Here is a 23356-nt window from a genome sequence, read left to right as displayed (position 1 = left end):
ACGAAGCCAATGGAGCTTTTGGTTTGGAAGTTCGACATTCTTGTATCAAATCTTGACATTCTTGTATCAATCGTTGTGTAACAGTGCCGTCCTAAGACAACAGACATAGAGCTCATAAAATTCTTTATGCGACCTTAATTTTCTTAACACTTGGTCGTAGACAAGTACATTATTATAGAGTTGTCTATAATAATAGAACTTAAAAATATTAAGAATTGTGTATCTAATATGATGCAGGAGCAGCTTTGGCATCTAAAACTACTTGAAAGCTTATTGGAAGGGAGAAATACAAATTCAGAATAACAACAATAAATATTTTATATCATTCTTGTATCAAAATTTTCTCTAATACTTAAGAGATGCTGAAGAGAAAAAATGAGGCCTTACTCTATTTTACAACCGATATTGCAGTGGTTCAGTATACAAGTCAGGGAAGCTATGTAATTTCACATTGATGTTCTTCAAAACACAAAAGAATAAAGTATTTTTCTGTGATTTGAGGCGTTATTAATCTTGAAAGTAATCCATAATTCAGTAATCCATGCGAAACAAGGTTTCTGTCACTGAAAGGACGTTGTCGCTTAAAATGGTTATACAGTCAAGGTTAACTGCTAAGCATCTGCTGATGTTCTCCGCATGTAAACTCGTCCTGAAGTAGGAAATACTTAAAAGTTTGACCCATCTGAAAGACAGTTCTACAGTAGTCTCTACTTTGCATTTGTTTGTGAAATAAGAAATTTACAGATAGCAGCTGTGTAGTAAATATTCTGCTTATGAGGTTCCTTTCGTACTGTATGCATCGAAATTGGGTTCTGTAGATGCATATTAAGCTTAGCAGTCACATTTTTTGCAATACTTTTTCTTTTTGACGCAACAATGGGATGCGTCAAAAAAAAATTTGCTATGAGACTAGATAAATGGCCCATAAAATGAAACAGTTCTTCAAAATTTGTGTAATCATTACCTATTCACAATTATTAAAATATTCGTCGACAAATTTTGCTGCCATTGATTTGATATAACAAAACCCCTCTAAAATGATTACCTACGGTGCCAGTTAGACAGGCTAAGACAGACAGGTTACCTACGTTTCCAGATAGTTTGACATAATCAACTAAATAAATAAACATGCAGGGTTCAAAGCAGGTTTTTGGAAAGGTGGGAGTGTCATGAGAAGTATCAGTGTATAATTGATTGGTAAATTACATTTTCACAATTTTAAAATTTATTGCACCTTTTATTTTGCCTGTCAAACGAAAATTAATCAAAAAGTTAATTGAAAAATAGTGTAAATGATTTTTTAATTAAATACGGAATTGGTAGAGGTCCTTTTTTGTATTTAATTGAAAGACAGCTCTGAATTAAGCATCGCATTACGGTGAAACATAATTTAACAAACTCATGTAGCAGTATTAAAAATTATAAAGATTATTTTTATTAATATGATTCTTGAAAATTCGTTTAAAATCTTCTTATCTTTATTTCTCGCAATCATTTTCTCATTTTCGTCATTTGGAATTTTGGACACTTTTCAACTCAGATGAGTTTTCTTCATTATGTTTGAATGTTGTGCCAAACTTTTTCTCTTTCATATATTTTTTCCTTCTTTTTTTTTTAATGAATGGTATGAGTGCAATGCCTTTTCTCTGCGTTTTGAATTCTGTGCTATTATTATCACTTACCCGTGGGTAAAGGATAACTGAATTGCAACTGTGAATTTTTTTCTTCCGCTTTTCTGTTCTCTGAATTGGAGTATCATTTAATCGTTATGAGTTAATTTTATAAGAACAACCACATTGCTAATTGTTTATGTCATACCTAAGGTGCACTATTTTGATTTTCACGGTGTCAAATTGAAGATTTTTTAAATTCACGTTGGATTAAATCTCATAGATTTATGAGCCATGTATAACAGCTGTGAAGTGGGCAAAATGTAGGTTCTCAAATTTTTTAATTTGAAATATTCTAAGACTGTAAACTTTTCACTATGGGTGGTGTAAATAATAAAAGTTGGCAAAGATCAGAGTTATTCGCAGATTTAAGGAATTTAAATCAGAATTTTCAGAGATTTCAGAGACCTAATAGGTTGCAAGAGTCTTTCTTTATCAAAAAAATTACCTTACTCCTCTATTTATCCATCACTCATTTCTAGTTTCGTAAATAAAATTTGATCCATCCTTCTTTTACAGAAGGTGCTAATAGAACGATTTCGATAAAAGATTTTAGAAATGTAAATGCTGTACAAATTTCTTGTATCGGTGTGTAATTTGAAATGAGAAATACGTAGAGATAATTTTAATTTTCTAATAGTTATTTTTAATTTTGAAAGCCTTTCCTTTTGTTTTCCATCTACAACTCCTTGCCAGAATGAGACTTCAGTATCGCGTTTTATGTAAATGAAGTAGAACTAGTATTTAATGGAGAAATTCAGTCACTTCCGTAGAGGAGCTCAGAAGTTCTTAGTAGAGCGGTATCAATTCGGTTATTCAAGTATCAATTCGGTTAGTTATCTACCTTTAGGCATTGTCGTTACTTTAAGCCTATCTTACTAGGAACGGCCGTAGTCGTACGTGCCTGTGAGAGTATTCGTATTCACCGGTGAGGTTTAATTAAGGGCCAATTAGGTTAGTTATCTTTGTACAGATTCGGCCAAAGTTTAGATAGTTATAATTAGTTTAATTTCTTATTTTCTACCTTAAGTTAAAGTCCAAGGGGAGGCTTTCCTATAAGGAGACGGAGCCGACTGAGAGTGTTTCTTAGAGTGAGAGTGTTTCTTCTAAAAGGGTATTTTAACCCTTGTTTGCATTTTCTTTTGAATAATTCCTTATTTGGATTTATATTTTATAGTTTTAAGGAGACCAGTGATAGTCGCTAGACACTCCCATTAAAGTTCTAGTAGCCAAGGACACGTAACTAGAACTTTATAAATATAATTTGCTACTTTGAAATTTATCTTCTTTTTTTTTTTTTTTTTTTTTTTTTCAAAACATCGTCTGTAAATAAGCTGTAGATCGAAACTTTTGCCGTTTGTGTGCGTGTGTATACTTATTTATAAACTGTTCACATATTTACTATTAATTAATAACTACGTAAAACATTACTTATTTATTTACATATTTACTTATTTTTCATTCATATCTTATTTTCTCCTAGGACTCTTCTCTGCCTCACCTCTTTTTTTGCCCCCTTCCTATGGCAACTGAATATGTGGCTAGGGATGCCAACAAGGTTGGATGTCACTGATATACAGTAAGAAACAGACTTCAAAATAAGATTGCAAAAGCGTTTAAATTTTATTAAGTGGGGGCGTCAGATTTCATATAACTGATTGTAGAAAAGTTAATTCTTATACGAAGCAAACGAACTCAAAATATAGGAGAAAAAAAGTTAGAATATACAAAAATTATTTATCACTAATGGTAAGGCAGTTATCAGTTTCACTAACACTACTTGAAAAAGTCACCAACTGGAACTCGATATCGATGAGAAAGACACTTAACAATAAAGACAATAAATAATCGCAAAAGAGACATTACAGGATATAAAATTATACATACAAGTATAGATAGACATATTTATAAAGATTAATTTTCCACTTTCAACTAACGTTATTATATTCTACACTGCTATAGTAACAGTTTATTGAGGCAAAACATAAAATTTGAATGAAGCAAATTGAAATTATTACTACACCAAGATTTTTAAAATAGTCAACATCAAAATGGGAAAACGTTTGATTCAAAATTATAGAATAATGTATTTAATAGTATCTCACTTCAGAATAAAATCTTCAAACATCATTATCCCCAAAAGGCAAATAATCATAACCCACGAAAACTCAATATAGAACTAATTCTAGTTAATAGGCAAAAAGCTTATTTGGGAGATTCGTGACATTTTATGGGGACATTCACCTCCAGGTCGGCGACAGGGCTTCAAGCTCTGTTTAGCAATTTTCAGCGTCTTAGGGGGAAAAAAACTTTAAAAAAAAAAATTAAAGCTTGGTAATTAGCATTAATCACATGTTTACAAATGTAATTACAAAAATCTCATCTGTACACCACATGACTTCTATGTACGGAATATTAAATTATACGCATTTTTTCCTGTTAAGACGCTGCTGCTATCATCTGTGCACACTTCTCTCGCCACAAATGTGAATTTAAATAAATATGGAATTTAATCCCGCTCGACTGCTTCTTCAAAATGGATGGACGTTCTAAGCATCAAGTATCTATACGCTAAACAACATTGGCTGCGCTTCTACATCTCAGTGATCTTACATCAGTGCTTCCAAAATTGTGCTTTCATTACATACATATACTTCTGCTGCGGCCGATTGCAACCAAAAAGAGAGGTGCACAACTAAATGTTACAGCAGTCCTATACACAAAATTTCAAAATTCTGAAGCTACTCGTTTTTGAGTTATGCGAGATATATACATACGTACGTATGTACAAACGCCACGAAAAAAATCCCTTCTGAATACATTTTAAATTAGTTTTTCAATTCGTTTGGGGAAAAAGAGTCCTTTATTCTGTCCTTACGTACAGATGACAATCAAAAACATCGTTAAATTGCATTCCATAGCGGTCAAAATGGATATTTTCGTTGAAATATGATACCTGGAGTCTTTCGTGATTACAATACTTCCTTTACTTCGTACAAGGAAATAAAAAGGAAAGAAAGTAAAAAAGGCAAATATACAAAATATTTGGCAATTCTTTGACATCTTATAATTTTTGGAACATGGACAAGGAAAAAAGAATTTACAGCCCTGAAAAAAAAAAAAAAAAAAAAAAAAAAAAAAAACACGCACTGTTTATTTTTCTATTTTCAGAAAGAAAAGAGATAAAGAAGACAAAAATCATAGTTTAAGAAACCAAAAATAAAGACAGATTAACCTTGAAGTTAAATAAGCTGCAATCATAAAACCTAAACATTTAGATTATCAGATACACAGCTGTTCAAGATAGTTGTACAGACTTGAATTTTTTTAATATCGAAAATGAGAAAAACTATAAAATTAAAAAATTTTGAAGATTCAGAACAGAAAAGCTCAGTTTTTACTTTAGTTATTTACCATGAAGAATTTCTATCGATGCATATTATAATTTCAAAAACATTTTTATTCCGTCGATATTTCATTACTAAAAATCAGTTCTTTAACAATTGCCACTTTCTCAGTTCAGCAACATTACACTTCGTGATTATCACGTATTTCACAATGATTACATTTAGTCTGTTTTTGCAACTGTTCATATATTACTTATTACCTACAAATATTCTCTGCTGTTGTATTTTCTGCCTAGCAAATGTAGCTCAATTACTACTATTATAGGTTTGAAAGAATTGCTCAGGAAATGGAAAAAACCCATTTAACCCCAGTTTTAGGTTTGCACTTTGAACATAATGTTTAACGTTTCAGCTGTTGCACATCTTTCTAAGTAAATTTATTCAGAAGAAAAGAAATTATTATTAAATAAATTATTTATTATAAATCTCTTAAAATATTTTACCGTTAAGCTCTATTCCCGTTTACTTTTTCCATATATTTCCTGAAGTGATACATTTAAACTTGTGTAAATAATTTAACTGCACTTTTCAGAATACGAAAAGCGAATGGATTAGAAAACCGAAAATTATTTCACAAATCATTCTTTTGGAGATCCCGAGACCATACTAAAACTTATAGTCAGAACAGGTGATCATTTGACTATTTAATATAAAGAACTTGTAGGGTATCATTTAATTTTCTGACTGTTAAACTTTATTGCAGTTTAAAAGGTGTTTATAACTTTCTCCTGATTCTGTAGTAATTCACTAAACAGTCTTTCAGCATCGCCTACATATTATGATAGCAAAGAATACACGACGTTACAAACTTTTAAATTAAATGCTAGGACAAAGAATTCGAAATTAATGATACATTTTCTCGATAGGCCTAATTTCCGATTCCTCGAAATTTTTTTACTGCCCACTTTAATTTGGGCTTTTCGAAGTTTGTACTTTTCTTCGATTCCCGCAAAATTATCTCCATCACTGTATGAAGAAATATTAGCAAAACTCATACCAACAAAATCCGAAATATTTTCCATAATGTATCCTGAAACGGAATATTGCATCAAAATCAGAGAATGTTCCAAATATGTCCATTTACTTTATCTCACATTTTTGTAGTTGACTCACGAGACAAAATACCGTGCTGCCCAAAGAAATTTTTATACCAAGAAACATTTTTTGGATAGGCCTGAAATTCGGCTAACAGATTAATTTTCATTAGACATGCAAATGATTAAACTTTCAGCTGAAGGCAATGAGATACGCGCACAGTCGACGATGAAACTTGAGTACACAACGGACGTAAAAAACAAAATCTCAATAATTGTAACGGTAAAAATTACAGAACGAACAGCTGACGGCCTTCAAAAAAAAAGGGGGGGGAAGAATCTTAAGGGGTTTAAGAAAAGGCAATTCTCGTATAGTTGAGATTGGAGCATATATCAAATGGGATGCCAGTCAAGGTTCTCACAGGAATTCCCTTTTTAATTTCTCTGACTTTTCTTGATTTTCCACGATCAAACAGAACGATTTCTCTGACCAATCACAATGAAAAATATTATCAAATTAAATACGAGTACTGAATAATTTTATAGTTACAACAAAATCAATGCGATAATTATAGACCTTATGAATAGTGAAAATAGTTATTTTTTTAATGTGCACAAGAAAATGCATCTAAACCATTCAATAACGCAGGTAGGTGTTTTTAAATAGAAATATCAAACTCCTACAGAGAAAAACTGATCATTCTGTAAGAGAAAATTATAGCAATATGTTATTCATAACAAATATTGCTCCTTTGTATCTCAAATCGATTTGAGAAGCTTAGAATTATAGTAGATCGAATAATACAGCTATTTATTATAATGTACGAGTATATATAATGCAGTTATTTATTATAAAAGACAATCTCACAGTGTAATGACTTCTAAACTACACTATTTATTTCTGAAAGAAAGTAGCAGTTCTAAATAGAGGGGCTTAGTTTATTTGATTATGGCAAAGCACTCGAGGGCTATCTGTGTAAAAGGAGGGATGCCTTCGCGCAGGACTTTCTATGGAAACTGTCTCGTATACACGTTACACAAGGGGGAAAATCACGAAAACGCCCATGCAGCAGCCTGTCCGCCGGAATTCAAAACCCAGACTGAATTACCAGTATTCAGCGAATTTACCGCTCCGCCGATAGAGGGCCTAAATAGAGGGGTAGTGTAGAAGTTGCATTTCTAAAGAAAGGATTGGTAAACAGCCCTTAATACATGGAAACAAAAGTTGTGGTTAAAATTGTATGAAATGTGAGACGGGTTATATGAGATGGGTGAAATATGAAACGAGAGCATATATGTTTGAGTTTTTTCTGAGCATTTTGCAGTATTACTATCTTAATAACATAGATAACTGAATGAAAAAATCTATTAAATTAATATAGATACGATAAATATGAAATGAAAAAAAAGATTCACCTTACTATAATCCTCTATGAAGCTTACATTATTAACCATTTAATTTTTCTACTTAAATACAGAGATTTGAATTACTTCTATAGTATTTGCATATAGATATTTCACTTATTTTATATACTAATTGCATATTTCTAACATAAAAAAGTACTGTAAGTATTTATTAATTGTTTTAGTAGATTCTGCTAAGTTAGCTAAGTCTTGAGAAATAATAAATAAATCACTGACGAGTTTACCTAAGAAATGACTTCAAAGAAATGTCAAAAGAATCATTCTTAAGAAAGTTCGTAATTAATTCCTTAATTTATTTTTATTCATTGTCGCTATTGAAAATATTTTTCAGTTGCGCTCAAGAATGAGAAAGCTATATTAAAAAATCTGACACCACGACTTCCTTGCATGGAATATTAAATTATACGCATTTTTTGCGGCATTTCATTTAAATTTATTTCATTACATATATTTCTCATTCAATTAATTCAGTTCTCATTTTGTGGCAAAGCAAAAATATATGAAACCTCAAAATATCTTCCTTGAAAATCGAAAGATATAGAAAACATAAAACACGAAATACGATTAAAACTTTTCTTAACAATTAGTTTCTACCCAAACAACAAGCAATTCGGCCAGCAAGCAGGAAGGCAGATTTTTCAGTGCACAAAACTGAAAGTTTACTTTTGGTGCCACTCGGCAAAAAAACGCTGACGGTGCAGAAACTGATTCACTATTGTGCTAAGTTTCAAATGTAAACAAATATGGCTGCTATAGTAAAAAAATTAGGCTTAGCCGCACTTAAACAACTTTTAAATTGTTGATAATTCTACAACTATTGCATGCAAATTAACTAAAGGCATAAAAAACTTAACTGGAACATAAGAATAATATAATTCAATCATTTTGACAGCAAAAAGTGCACAATTTACCAACATATAAGAATAAAAAAAAGAGCTCAAAGATTCGAGTAACAGAATACTTTTGGAGCGGCCTGTTGCAACCGAAAAAGGAGGTGCACAACTGCATGTTATAGCAGTCCTACGTATGAAATTTCAACCTTCTGAGGCTGCTCGTTTTTGAGTTATGCGAGATACGTACGTATGTGCATTAGTAATCTATAGATAACGGGATACGTATATGGATTAGTATTCTACATACGTACGGTACAGACGTCACAAAAGAATCTCTTCTGAATCTATTTTAAATCCTTTTTTCAAACCCGTTTTGGGAAAAAGTGTCCTTTATTCTGTCCTTACGTACAGATGTCACGCAAAAATATAGTTAAATTGCATTCGACAGCGGTTAAAATAGATATTTTTGTTGAAATATGATGCCCGAAAATTTTTGGGATTACAGAACTTCCTTGACTTTCGGTACAAGGAAGTAAAAACATCTATTTTCCTACAGTATATTTCATTTTAAAGTCTCTACTTAAAAATAAAGAAAGAAAAAAAGAATTCTTGAACATTTTTAGCGCTACTAGTGTTCTTAATAAATACCATTTTCTATTAACGTCTCCCCAAATACTTTCTTCAACAAAAATGGAAAATTTCAAAGCAAGTAGCATTATTAATACAAAAATATTCTAACTTGCACATTTCAACATCCAGCAAGAGTAAGCGTTTCAAATGCATGATTTTCGAAACGTATTCATTTGAAAACTAAAAACATGACAAGTACGTTGCTGGCCATTAAAATTGCAACCCCAGGAAGGAATGATCTGACGAACGTTAAAATCACATGAAAGGAAGAAGAGGTTGGGATATGCAAATGATTAGAATTTCAGCGCATTGAGACGACGCAGGAGGGAGAAATGACATCTGAAGCACTGCATAAAAGAAAGGTTGTGTAATGGATTTCTCATTCGGAAAGCGCTTTGTGTGGTGGAGTTTGCTCAGAATATCATGTTATGCCTCGGATAATAAGAAGAAATGCTTACCAGCATGTGTCGCAATTCGATACAGGCAGGATCGCTGCCTATCGAGATTGTGGATTATCATTCCGTGATATCGCCCGTCGCACTGGTTGACATCCAGCCACTGTTATGCGAATATGGTGGTGCTGTGGTATATTTAATTATAGCAAAGCACACTAGGGCTATCTGCCTAAAGGGAGGAATGCCTTCGTGGAGGACTTTCTAAGGGAAACTGGCTCGTATACACGTTACACATGGGGAAAACCAAAAAAACACCCATGCAGCTAGCCCGTTCGAGGGATTCAAACCTCGGGCCGAACTACCAGTGTTCAGCGACTTTACCGCTCGGCCGCTGGTGGGGCATGTGAATATGGAGTCAATGCATTAATGAGGGTCCTACTGAACGGCACGCAGGGTCTCAACGCCCTCCCATGACTAATGCCCGAGAGGACAAACATATTGCGAGGTCCCTGCAAAACCTTACAACCATATCACAGACCATTAGTCAGGAAATGGGCAATGTTTGCAGTGCGCCCAGTATGAGCTCGTACGGTGTGTCCACGTTTGCAGCAGCATGGACTATCAGCACGGCAACCATTACTTCGGCTTCCCTTGACAATGCAGCATACACAGAGACGGCGACTCTGGTGCGCCGAACGACAAAGCTGGATATAGGAGTGGCCCAATGTCATCTTTTCAGACGAGTCCCGGTTCTGCGTGCACTATTCTGATGGCCGTATACGTGTCTGGAGGCTCCGAGGAAACCGCACGACGCCTCCTTGCATTCGATCTCGGTCTAGAGGCCCTGCACCTGGTGTGATGGTTTTGGCAGCCATTGGGTACACGACACGCACATCTCTAGTTCGCAGAGACCGTAATTTAAACGCAGAATCTGTACATTTCTAACATCTTACGTCCAGCAATTGTGTCTAATATTTGAGGCCTGCCCAAAGCCCTTTTGCAACAAGATAATGCAAGACCACATGTTGTACATCGTGTTCTGGCCTTTCTCGATTACACAGGGTATTCGGTCTCTAGATCTGACATCCACTGAAAACATCTGGTCATGGGTCGCTGAGAGACTGGTTCGCCACCCCTCTCCAGATAACGTGGTTGATGAAGTGGAGCTTAGACTTGAGGCAGCATGGAATGAGTTGCCCGTTTCTGTCATCTAAGCTCCCGTTCGACTCCATGCCTAACCGGGTAAGGGCCATTTTAGCTGCCAGGGGTGCCAGCTGTTTCTACTAATTTCGCATCCCTGTAAACCCCAAACTGCTTACAAATTTAATCACCTTGTCTTCATGCCATACTGTTTAAGTACAATAAATATTTTTTTGTATCTGCTCTTCTTCACGGTGTTGCAATTTTAATGGCCAGCAGTATATTTCGCACAAAAGTGCCATAATGTCTGTTTCTAGAACTTCACTTAAAATCAAACTTATTTCAAAAACACTTACACTCTAGCTCCTAGCTACCATTTTCTGTATTTAAGAATTAAACGTAGTAGGCTGGATTTAAGTAGCCCTCAACGTAAAATAAAATTCACATTGAAAATAAATAATTAGTAAATATATTCTAAAACCATTAGAGAACACGGCAGTACATAGGAGTTGGAAATGATGTACATATGGCATGCCGCGTTTTGAAAATGTTGAAATCTTGAAACTTACAAAAATGTTACTTCTCGCAAATAATACTCTCCAGCTCACTCATTTAACAACTACTACTGAACAACTCGTTCAAAAGCTTGAGAAAGGTTTAAACAACAATGTAAAAAAGTAGCCATTGTTGCCAACCTAATTAAAGTTACCAAATTTCCGCTACTAAGACAAATCTCCAAATGGGAATCATGGCAGTTAATAGGTTAATATTTCATAAAATATGTCCTATTGATGGAAAAGAAAATGAGGACCATATTTATTATATTAGTAATCTATATTTAAATATATTACTTTTGGTAAGATGATTTTTAAGAAGTGCGTCTTAGAATTTTGTAATGCAATTAAAACTGATTTGGCTTCTCCATACTATCGTCTACTACACTGAAGGTAAGGTATAAAGTGATATATTTTAATTCCTCGTATTATTATTTTTTCCCGTTCTTCCTTCGAAAAACGAAAGTGCCAGATCTGATGGTCATCAAACTAGCACACTAACAATTTTTAAACAGTATTAGATCTAACGCTGTTGGGCACCCTAAAGTAACTTCAGTAGTCAGTAAAAGCAAAGATGTGCTCCAGTGATGTAGATTGACCGCTAATTTCACAGATAACAATTTTGATATCAACAGAAAAGTTTTATATATTTTTTGCGATGCTTGAGGAGATAAAATTATAAAAATGCTAAGGGAATGCTAAGGGGCCTCGAAGAATTAATGCGAAAAAGTTACGTCAATTATAAAAATACAATAACAGTATTTCATGCAAAGACATGAAATATGATAAGGATGTGTTTCAAATAAATCAAAAATCGACCATTTATACGCTATGTGCTCTTTTGACATTAAAACAAAGGAGCGGAAAATTATGTCTGTAATCCCCCATACTATGCAGCATCCCAACGCATACTTCAAACTTCAGCAAAATTCACAAAATGTAGTACTACAGAACATGAGACATAGAATAACCTTTATCCCGCTCTTATTCCGCTTTATTTTGTAGGGTTTATATTTATTTTAACTAACATTTATTTTAAGTTTAAACTATCTTTCCTGTCAAGCCTTACTTTCCCCTGGAACTGCCAATGCCAGAATATGTAAATTTTAGTAGAACGCGCAAGGATTCAAATTATCAGCGGAAGTATTATGATTTAAATAGAAAGGAAACAAGTTCGGTGTGTGATATTCTTACTTCACGAGCGCGGAGGTAGTTAGCGAGAAATTGAAGAACCCCGCGTTTCGGCCTATGTGCTTGGCGGGAAGTAGTGTTAATCGTTCAAGTGAGCTTCAAGTCTGCTGAATTAGCAGCGGTATTGTAAAACGCGGTAAGTTAGTTATTTTAGAGAGCCTCGTAGTTAGAGTCTTGTCTTTAGTTTCTTTTCAGGTTATTATTTTTATTTGACCGCCGAGTTGGCGCAGTCTGTGAGCGTCAAGAGCACGCAATTGTAATTTTTACGTTGAATAAAAAGGGACTTAAACCCTTCACAAGACTCTGTATTTTATCCAGTTTTCACAGTCAACTCTTGGTTGCGTACAAGTTGGAGGCGCGCAACGTTACATTGGCGCCCGAACACTTATCGAACTGAAATGGCCGAAAATTGGATGGAAGCCGCTGGACAACACCAAGAAATGACAACTCAGTTGGAAGGATTTGGATACCTGGTCCAGACTTTGAGAGCGTCAATCAAGCCAAACGTCCATTTCGACGGAAAAAATTCGGTGGCGGTATTTCTAGAAGGTCTAGAAAACCACTTTCAGCTCTACCCTGTTCCTGAAAGACAAAAAGTTGCCATCGCCACATCAGCACTAAGAGGACAGGCCGCGCTATGGTGGAAAATATAGGCAAATTTTTATTAGGGGAATTTGGAAGCCAGACATATACATTTGAAAATTTCAAAAAATCGTTAGTAAAGGCCTTCCCCATAGTGAAAGATCGCGCACGGCTGGAAGCCGAGCTATATAGTTTCTATCAACGGGATATAATAGAATTGACGGACTTTATTCTACGAAAAATTAAGCTAACGGATATGCTGTATGGGAAGAAACCCGATGCGGAGATTATTGAAATAATATTACCAAGATTGTTACCCGCTGTTCAAGACTACTTTGAAATTAGAAACCCAAGCACATTGCAGGAACTCTTCGAATTGGCGGTGAAGTTTCAAAATCGCAGAATAGCGGAAAAAGCGAGAGGGGAAACATATGCTCAAAGTACCCGAAGGAAATCTTCAAAGGAGGAAACCAGAAATGGAAATCGCTCTTATGGGGGAAAAAGCTATCAAGCTAACGCATCGAAACTCGAAGGTCAAGGCCCAAAAAGAAAATTTGAAAATAAACATCCGCGTACCCCGAAGGCACAGATTGAAAGGAAAGCTTTAAACGAGTAGAGGGGCCTGTGAAAGGGAGGGTCCAGACCCCGGAAGTTTTAAAAAAACCCTCAAATAGACATTTAAATATGGTCATCGTAAAAAACTCACAGCTACCAATTATACAAGTCCTCGTTGGCGATGTACCAGTAGAAGCCCTCATCGATACAGGAGCAGAAGGAAATTTTATGAGTGAAAATTTCTTCAAAAAGAATTTTTATAGGGTACGATTATTTAAAACCAAAAATACGGAAATTATAGCGGCGCAAGGAAAAACATGTCACTGCATCGGGAAATTATCATTAAACTTACAGGTAAAAGAGGAAAGTCTCAAAGTATTAATTTTTGTGGTGAAAGATCTGCAACGTTCTCTTATTTTAGGTATGGAGTTTTTAAGGGCCGCGAGGGCCAAATTAAATATTCAAGATAGTTCCGTGGTGTTGGAGATGGACCAGAGGGTGGTGGAACCTGTGGAGACACCGCAATTGGACCTTAGCCATCTGAATGACCATGAAAGGAAAGCAATACAGCAAGTGGTGAGTAATTTTTCTCATTTGTTTTCAGAAAAACCAGGAAACTACCAAATAGTGACGCACAAGATTCAATTAAATGCCGAAAAACCTTGTAGGACTAAACCTTATCGGTATGACAAACAAAAAGACGTAATCATCGAAGAACATATTCAGGAGATGTTAAAGAATAAAATAATAACGCCCATAAATAGTGAGTACGCGAGTCCAGTCGTACTATGTAGGAAAAAGAACGAGTTTCCTCCTTCGGATAAAAGGGCTTGGAGGTTTGCTATTGATTACAGAAAACTAAATAGTATTACCAAATTTCTAGTTTACCCTTTGCCGGTTATAGACGAGATCATTAGACAGATCAAATCGACAAGATATATGTCTACTTTGGACTTAACGTCTGACTACTATCAAATAGCTATGAGACCCGAAGATATACATAAAACCGCGTTTATAACAAAATCGGGCACTTATACATTTTTACGCATGCCTTTTGGGTTGTGTGGGGCCCCATCAACATTCCAGAGTGCTATGGACATTGTTCTAAAGCCTGTCCTAGGAAAGTCAACTTTAATTTATCTAGATGATATAATTATAACGAGTAGTACGTTGGAACAACACATTAATGATCTAGAACAAGTTTTTAAATTATTAAAAGAGGCCGGTCTTACAATTAAGGCCTCAAAATGCAAGTTCGCAACTAAAGAACTTAAATATCTCGGTTATAAAATTTCGCAAAAGGGTATAGAAACGCAAGATTCAAAAATAAAAGCTATTAAGAATTTCCCACCGCCCAACACCGCCAAGAAACTTTCTTCCTTCCTTGGGTTATGTTTATCGATCTTTCATAAAAGATTTCGCTAATATTGTTGAACCACTCTTAGTAATCAAACGAAAAAGGGGTAAATTTACGTGGACAGCGGAAGCTAACACAGCATTTGAAAGATTAAAAGAAGCGCTCATTAATGCCCCTGTTTTAAAATTCCCGGAGGGGGACGAAAACCTGGAAATTGCAGCAGATGCGTCAGACTATGCGGCGGGTGCGGTTCTTATGCAAAATAACCATCCTCTGGCATTTTTTAGTAAAACGTTGAATCAGACACAAAGGAATTATACAGCTACAGAAAGAGAAACATTAGCCGTATTAATGGCTGTACACAAATTTCGAGTTTATTTCGGCAAATCGCCAGTAACAGTCTTTTCGGATCATGCGGCTGTTGGTAGACTTTACTCGGGGAAAAACCTAACGCCCAGGTTAATAAGATGGGCTTTAAAACTCCAAGAATATAATATCACAATAAAATATAAACCGGGTAAGGAAAACAATGTAGCTGACGAACTTTCTCGTATAAAACTGGACGATGAAGGAAATGAACTTAAATGCGCTGTGTTGACTTCAAAAATTTTAGATTCTAGAGATATGGTTATTACTGAACTGAAAGCTGATCCTGAATTTGGAAATATCTATGCTTATTTGAAAGACCCTGAAAGCTTTGAGCATACAGATATCGATGCGATAAAAAATAGAGCAAAAAACTATGAAATAATAGATAATTTATTATTCTATACGAAAACAACAAACGAAAATCTTGAGTATAAACCAGTCATCCCAGCCTCGCTTCGATTAAGCATTTTGAAGGAGTTGCACGAAGCAAAAACAGCGGGCCATCTAGGGGTCAGAAAGACTTTAAAAAGGGTATGCGAGGCGGTATATTTCCCGCAATTATACAAAATAGTAACGGCGTATGTCAGGTCCTGCAATCAATGTCAGTTAATAAATGATATTAATTACAGCCCGGCCGGGTACTTAAATAGCATTCGCGCTACATTTCCGAATGAAATTTTAGGCATAGATCTTCTTGGTCCCTTCCCCCAGAGCGAGTTAAATAAAAATCGTTTTCTTTTAGTAATAGTAGATCATTTTTCAAAATGGACAGAAATTGTTCCACTTAAACGCGCGTCAGCCAAAACAGTCGCAGATGCATTCTTACACAGATACATTTTAAAATACGGTGCACCGATAAAAGTCATTAGCGATAACGGAAAACAATTCATTAGTCAAATATTTGAAAACATATGCAATGGACTTGGCATACGCCATATCAAAATGGTTCCGTATACACCACAGGCTAACATAGCAGAAAGAGTTAATAAAAACACAGTAAAAATAATTCGCAGTTACGTGAGCACACATCACAAGCGCTGGGATGGCTACATAAATGAATTAGCTTATGCTTTAAGAACGGCAAATCATGATACTACGGGAAAAACTCCAGCAGAATTATTTTTAGGCAGAAAGTTAATTACGCCTTTAGATAAATTATTCTTTGTGCAACAAAGAGAGCAGGAGTTTAAACAAAAAGATGTGCAAAAGCTGATTGATCAGGCGCTTAAAACCTCGGATACGGCAAGAAATAGGCAGAAAATATATTATGATAGAAAACGCCGTGAAGCAGATTTTAAAGTTGGGGATAAAGTATTGAAGCGGAAATTTTCTTTATCAAGTGCCCCAGACAATTTTACGGCAAAGCTAGCTCCAAAGTTTGAAGGCCCCTATGTAATTCAGGAAATCAAAGGAGTAGTATTATATCTTAAGAACGAGAGAGGGGAAATCTGTAAAGCAAGTCCCGACCAGGTGAAAAAATACTATAATCCAAATGATTTTGAAATCCTTAAAAGTTTCTTGCAGGACTCAAGTCTAAACGAAATAGAAGATCCAGAGACAACAACAACTATTCCACCACCCAAGAAACAGAGAACTGAAGAGATACCTAGCCCTTCTACAACCCGGACGTCGGTATCAAAAAGAAAAAATAATTTTCAAACTCCAGCGTTTAAGAAAAACAAAAATACAGCTGCACCGAGTAAAGAAACCGTGGTAAAGAGAAAAACACCACCTACAAAGGATTGCAAGAAAAATTATACATCAAGGAGAACGCGCACACGGCCACAGAGTCAGGTGCCAGCAAGGCCGCCGTTCCGGAAACTGAAACGGCAACAGGAGGCACAAAAATACGACGAACAGAAGAAATTCAAGAAGGACTCCAGACCGGAGGACGTCAAGACCAGCCGTCCCAGGGAAAAACGGAAATGCCAACAACCAGACGATTACTCCGCCAAGAGGACAGCATGTAGAGGACGCAAGAGAAAAAGTAATGTGGACGACACTCGGAGGGCAGTAAGGAGAAGATTAACATCCATGAAACCTCTAACTTGGGAACAATATTGCCAAAAACGAATGACGGAGTTTCAAGCATCGAAAACTCAAAGATAAATTAAAACCTTCTATATTTTTTTTTTCTCTTTTGTTCCGAAATGTTATGCATAAGTACGAAGTTCTATGTTTTGACGAAAGTCAATATGTCTCGGTTGAGACTTAGTTTTGTTTTACTTTATTTAGCTAAGGCAAAAGTATTATTTTCTTTAAGTGTAAAAGCTAAAAACAAGCATTTTCTGTTGGTCGAAAGACTAATTCTGTTATGTTAAAGCCAAAATTTGGCCGAAGATAAAAATAACTTCGTATTCTTGTATTAATAAGAATTTTAGTTTCAGTGCCGCCAGCTTGGCGAAGTTTGAGTAAAGTAAAAATTTATTTTCTCTTATTCATTTTATGGTAAATTGTAAAAATCATATGTATTAAAATTTTGTAAATGTATGTAAATACTTGAATGTTATGTAAAAGTAGAATTTAGTCTAGAAGCATAAAATTGTAGATGCTAAAAGTGAATGCTTAAAAGCAATGAAGTCAAAATTTAAGTATTAAACTGTAAAGTCATGCTTTAGAGCGAAAGCCTGCATGTTTAAAGATGAATGAGGGGGAAGTTAGAATGAATGTGTTTTGTAGGGTTCTCCACCTACATTTGAATTTTTAAGAATAGTAAAGTAGCTCATTGAGTTGTAGAATGTCGAGTAAGGTGTGTCTATTTGGTCGTTGAATTCTAACAAATCATGGTGGTTAGGGGAAGTGTTGTAAGACTAAAACACGGATATTCCCGTTTGACACTACACACGGTGGAGAGCCAGGGTAAAGTTAAATTAATGCTTGAAAAATTGAATGAATGTGAAGTAAGCAAAAACTAAGAAAAACGAATCGTTTAAAAACAAAAATTTATTGTGTCAAGAAAGTGTAAATTATAATGTATTTAGAAAGATACTGATACTTATTCCTTCCAGATGCTGGAAGGAAAGACCAAGATTGATTGATGAAGTCCAGGAAAAGTTGCTGTAAGAAGAGAGCTTTATAACGATCAACAGAATTTTAGTATACAATTTGTTACATAAGATTTTTTTTGTGTAAACGAGGTTCTCGCCAGTTAGCTCAGAATTAGAGAAACTTACAACAGGTCGTTTGTAGGACCTGCTTCCAAGTTTTCCAAATTCTGGCAGCGGCAAATGTAGGGTTTATATTTATTTTAACTAACATTTATTTTAAGTTTAAACTATCTTTCCTGTCAAGCCTTACTTTCCCCTGGAACTGCCAATGCCAGAATATGTAAATTTTAGTAGAACGCGCAAGGATTCAAATTATCAGCGGAAGTATTATGATTTAAATAGAAAGGAAACAAGTTCGGTGTGTGATATTCTTACTTCACGAGCGCGGAGGTAGTTAGCGAGAAATTGAAGAACCCCGCGTTTCGGCCTATGTGCTTGGCGGGAAGTAGTGTTAATCGTTCAAGTGAGCTTCAAGTCTGCTGAATTAGCAGCGGTATTGTAAAACGCGGTAAGTTAGTTATTTTAGAGAGCCTCGTAGTTAGAGTCTTGTCTTTAGTTTCTTTTCAGGTTATTATTTTTATTTGACCGCCGAGTTGGCGCAGTCTGTGAGCGTCAAGAGCACGCAATTGTAATTTTTACGTTGAATAAAAAGGGACTTAAACCCTTCACAAGACTCTGTATTTTATCCAGTTTTCACAGTCAACTCTTGGTTGCGTGCAAGTTGGAGGCGCGCAACGTTACAATTTAATTATTTATGATAAAATATAACGATAGTTTGTGCAACTGAATGCCACAATTTCGGCCACAAGCGAGCATTGCTCAAGACGGTGATTAAGAGCAGGACGGATAATTTTTACGTATTCACTTTTAGCTTCAGCAGTGTTCCAGCATTTATTGGAACTTTCGAAATTCAATTTCAGTGTATATCTTAATACCGATTATTTGTAAGAATTTGCAATCAAAATAGCCAATTTTCAATGAAAGTAAGCTTTGATTACTTTTGTCTACAACCCTTCATTTTCTGAGAAGATTGCCTCCCTGATAGCTGAATGGAGCTGTGAATACCTACATTACTCCATGGACAACTATGAAAAAATTTACATTCAAGTGAGCAGATTCCTTTGCCTTCACCTTAAGCTACTGATATAGTATAAATGTTGAGTGCTTCGTCTATCAATAACCATTTTTCTTGAGGTCATTATCAGTAGGGACATTTGACTTGCTCAATTACTTCAAAGAATATTGCAATATGATAAACAATTTTGCTGCGTCAAAGCTGCAGCACTGTCTGTGCGTGGATTTAATAATTTTCATGCAGGTTGGTAGCCTTCGACGGAAAGGCAGCAAATACATACACTTCGACAGCATCTAATATACGCCAGAAAGCATTCCACTGCAAAACTCTTCTGTTATTTTGTTATTTGAGCTCATCTCACGTGACTATTAGTTCTCAAAATTTCTCAAAGACAAGACTTATCGAGATAATCCTAATAAATACGCAGCTCTGAAAAATAATGCATTAAAAAAAAAAAAAAAAAAAAAAAAAAAACTAGGTCAATTACAAGCTATAATCTACACTTAGGACATACTATGTAAAGAATATGGTTTGTGGCAAACTGAGAAAGGCAAAAAATACAAAACAGTACAGCCGATTACAGAAACGAAAAACTTACTGCATCGGTATTCAATACATAATACATTCTCTCGTGGAAGTAGTCCTACCCCTTCCCATACCGCTTCCACATAATGCACAACGTAATTTCAGTTTATTTACATAGTTACGGGTTTGTTGAATGGCTCTCTACAAGGTCTTGAACAAAAATATTTGAACGAGCGATTAGCTTATTTTTAAAGACATAATAAATACAATAATAAACAAGAATATGAAGCCTGAGCAAAACATCATTATTTGAAAATCTAATCGCTGAAAGCACGCACATATGTTTTAGTTACGTACCAGTACGATTGCAACATCTAAAGTTATACAATTTTTAAAGTTTTAATTTTGAAAGACATGTACCTGGAAAGGAAGAAATGGATTTTAATTTTCGTTTCGCAAACAGAATACAAAATATTAAATTTCTATGTATTTTTAAACCTCTAAGAAGAGAACGTTCTATATTTTTTTTATTACTTCTAGTCACGTCTTATATTTCATATTATTTTTAGCATCCAGAATAAACAATAATTCTGATTAACATGGCTGTTATGTACAAAAACTTAACACCGTTTCATAATTTTTTAGATCTGAATATAAATGAACCAAAAAATTTTCAATTTTGTAACGACTCGTTGGTTAATTGATTATGGCAGATCACGTGAGTGCTACCTGCTAAAGGCAGAAATACCTTCAAGGGAAACTGTTTCGTATTCTTATTGCACACGGAGGAAACCGCTCATCAAGAATCGAATGTGAAAAGAACTATTAACAATCAGTGGTCTTATCAGTGGGATAAATCGGGTGAGGGGTTCGATAATTTAATCTTTAATGCAAAGTATATAAAGGTTATCTGTATAAGCTATATTATCCATTTTCATCGAGATATCTCCAGAAATATTGTGAAGGATACATAAAGGATGGGATAAGATGGATTTTCTTCTCATTAAATACAGACTGTCCGTCGTACCTAATCACCTATGTGGACACGGACAGGATCTATATCAATTCAATGCTTGTCAGATATATTTCAGGACACGATCCTTTTTCCCATCTACTATACTAAACATGCTATTACAAATACAGACCAATGCTCCTGCGGTGACACTGGCAGCCCTTGACTATTATATAGTGGACTGTCCTATCACAAATGGCATGCATATCCCAATGCCTCAAACAAACAGGAAGGCATTTAGTAAATATATGATCAAACAAAGATACTTAATCAGGCAAATTACAAAGGTAAATGAACAAACTATCAGATATAGGCACAGACCTGTGCCTAGTCCATAAACATCTCAGGACCTTTTTAGAAGCTAGTATTTATGTCAAGAATATGTATTAGAAGCAAATATTATGTCAGGCATTACCGCCAAGTATTAACAAGAATTAAGTCAGTATTGTGTTACGGTCAAGTATTATATCATGTCAAGTATGTATTAAGTATTGTCAAGTACTGTGTCAAGTATTACGTACAGCCTTAGAGAATAATGGACGAGGCGCTAAACCGATTAACCACAATAGTAGAAGAATGGTGCCCATGGTCCTCCGTTAAGTATAGACACTCTCATTAAGTATAGGGACGCAGCTTTTGCCGCCTAGCTCAATACTCAATGTATTAAATGTTAAAACGACATATAGGGAAATAAATGAAAGCTCTAATAGCTGTTAATTTTTCATATAAAAAGCTGCTAATTTTTTACATAAAACTTTAGTTCTAACATTTTAAAGTACTATTTTCTTTTCTTTCTTTTTTTTTTTTTTTCCTGTTAGTTGCCCTTATCTAGATAATGCAGTATCTGTTAAGAGCAATATATTTAGTTATTGGTCTTAGATTCTTCTTAACCGATTTGTATCTATATAAACTCCTTTCAGAAAAATTAACACTTGCAGCAATAATGAGGAAAATTCGAATACAATATTTGAAATTTCGTTTCGGAGATTGTATTTTAGAACAAACTGCGAATGTTCAAAGCGAATGCTCTTCTACCTCTCGTTTTCGTTTTCCTAAGCATTAAAAAACGAAAACTCTGAAGTATTTCTCTCTCTTAAATAAGGAGTTCTTCCTTATTAATGTCACTAAGATTATTATTTAATTGTCACTCGCATTGTCCATTTAAAAATTTCGATGGACTAAAGAAGACATATCAAGAATGTGAAACTATCGGAATCTCTATGTACTTTCCTTGAATAGGATGTAAAACCAATTCTCCATTTAATTCAATTTCGTATCATAACTCAGCATATCGTTATTCTTTCCCTCATCAATGACCGAGGGGATAACTGAATACTGGTAGTTAGACCTGGGGTCAAATGCTAAGCAACGACTTGGCATACCTTACGTGTAATGTAGAGTATGTGACTTTGTAATTCACGCATGCACGACGTGAATATGAGCCAATCCCTTTTTCGTAATGTGAATATGACCCAATCCTTTTTCGCAATGTGAATATGAGCCAGTTCCCATTTTCTGAGTCCTTCGCAAAGACATCCAGCTACTTATAACTGCAGCGAAGTTTTTCATAACCTAATAAATCTCGATTAGCCTTTCTGTTCCAATGATTGACATGACTAACTCTTATAATAGGTTTCCTATGAAAAATGCAGCTCGGGGTGTACGGCTGCTTCGCCGCCCTGAATCTATGTCACAATAAACATAAAACGCCCCAGTAAACAAAAAAAAAATAAAATAAAATAAAATAAAATTACCATTATTTTTTGATAAAATAAATACAAAAACATATAAACTATACATGATAAAAACAGCAATTAAAATCCTATGCAATATATCTATTTCTCTTAACAACATGAAAAAACAAAATGGTTATTTGAAATTCACCAAATGCAATATACGAATGCTGCACAATACCATTAAGAAGTTATACTAGTTTTGTAGCGACCCTTTGCTATCATTGTTATGAAAGTAAACTAGATCATTCCTTTCTTGCTTAATTTCAAGGTTGCAATCTAAAAATATTGATAAATGTAGATTGAATTAACGATGTTAATGAGCTAAATCTTATAAATCTGATACAAATGTCTTGTGATTTTCTCATGAATCTAAATGAGAAAGTAGGTGATGAGAAAATTAATGCGCAGGAGCTATGCATTTATATTAATTACATAACTTATTCCATTTATAGGAAACTGCCCACCATTAGATTAAAAAAAAAATATTCCATATACATATACTGAGATGAGAACTGCAAACGGTAAAATATTTGATCTATTGATCGGCTGGTTTTGACCTTAATTCAAAAGTCTGACACAATAAGGTATGCGTCATACAATCAGGATACCATTCAAGTTCGTTTACGCAAATTTAGCTTGTTTACAGAAACACAAAATTAAGTAGGCGGTTAAAAAAAAATTAGAAGTGAAAAACACATAAATGAAATACTGGCTTCTAGCTAAGACAGAAAATAATGATTAACACATTTCTCCTTTGTTGAAATAGTCCAATTAAAATACAGAAACAAATACTCAGTTAAACAATAAATAGGTATTAAG

General features: G+C 34.7%; 1 protein-coding gene across 4 annotated transcripts in view; it reads right to left on the bottom strand.

Moving 5' to 3' along the window:
• LOC118196067 (protein SSUH2 homolog) overlaps window positions 1–23356 on the bottom strand; it is a 137284-nt gene that overhangs the window by 81119 nt on the left and 32809 nt on the right. The gene's annotated exons all lie outside the window — the stretch shown is intronic.

Source organism: Stegodyphus dumicola, chromosome 9 (assembly GCF_044657685.1).
Source record: "Stegodyphus dumicola isolate Sdum_Otavi_A_Nest chromosome 9, ASM4465768v1".
NCBI lineage: Eukaryota > Metazoa > Arthropoda > Arachnida > Araneae > Eresidae > Stegodyphus > Stegodyphus dumicola.
The sequence above is the reverse complement of the archived record's forward strand: the minus strand, read 5'-3'. Positions and strand labels throughout refer to the sequence as shown.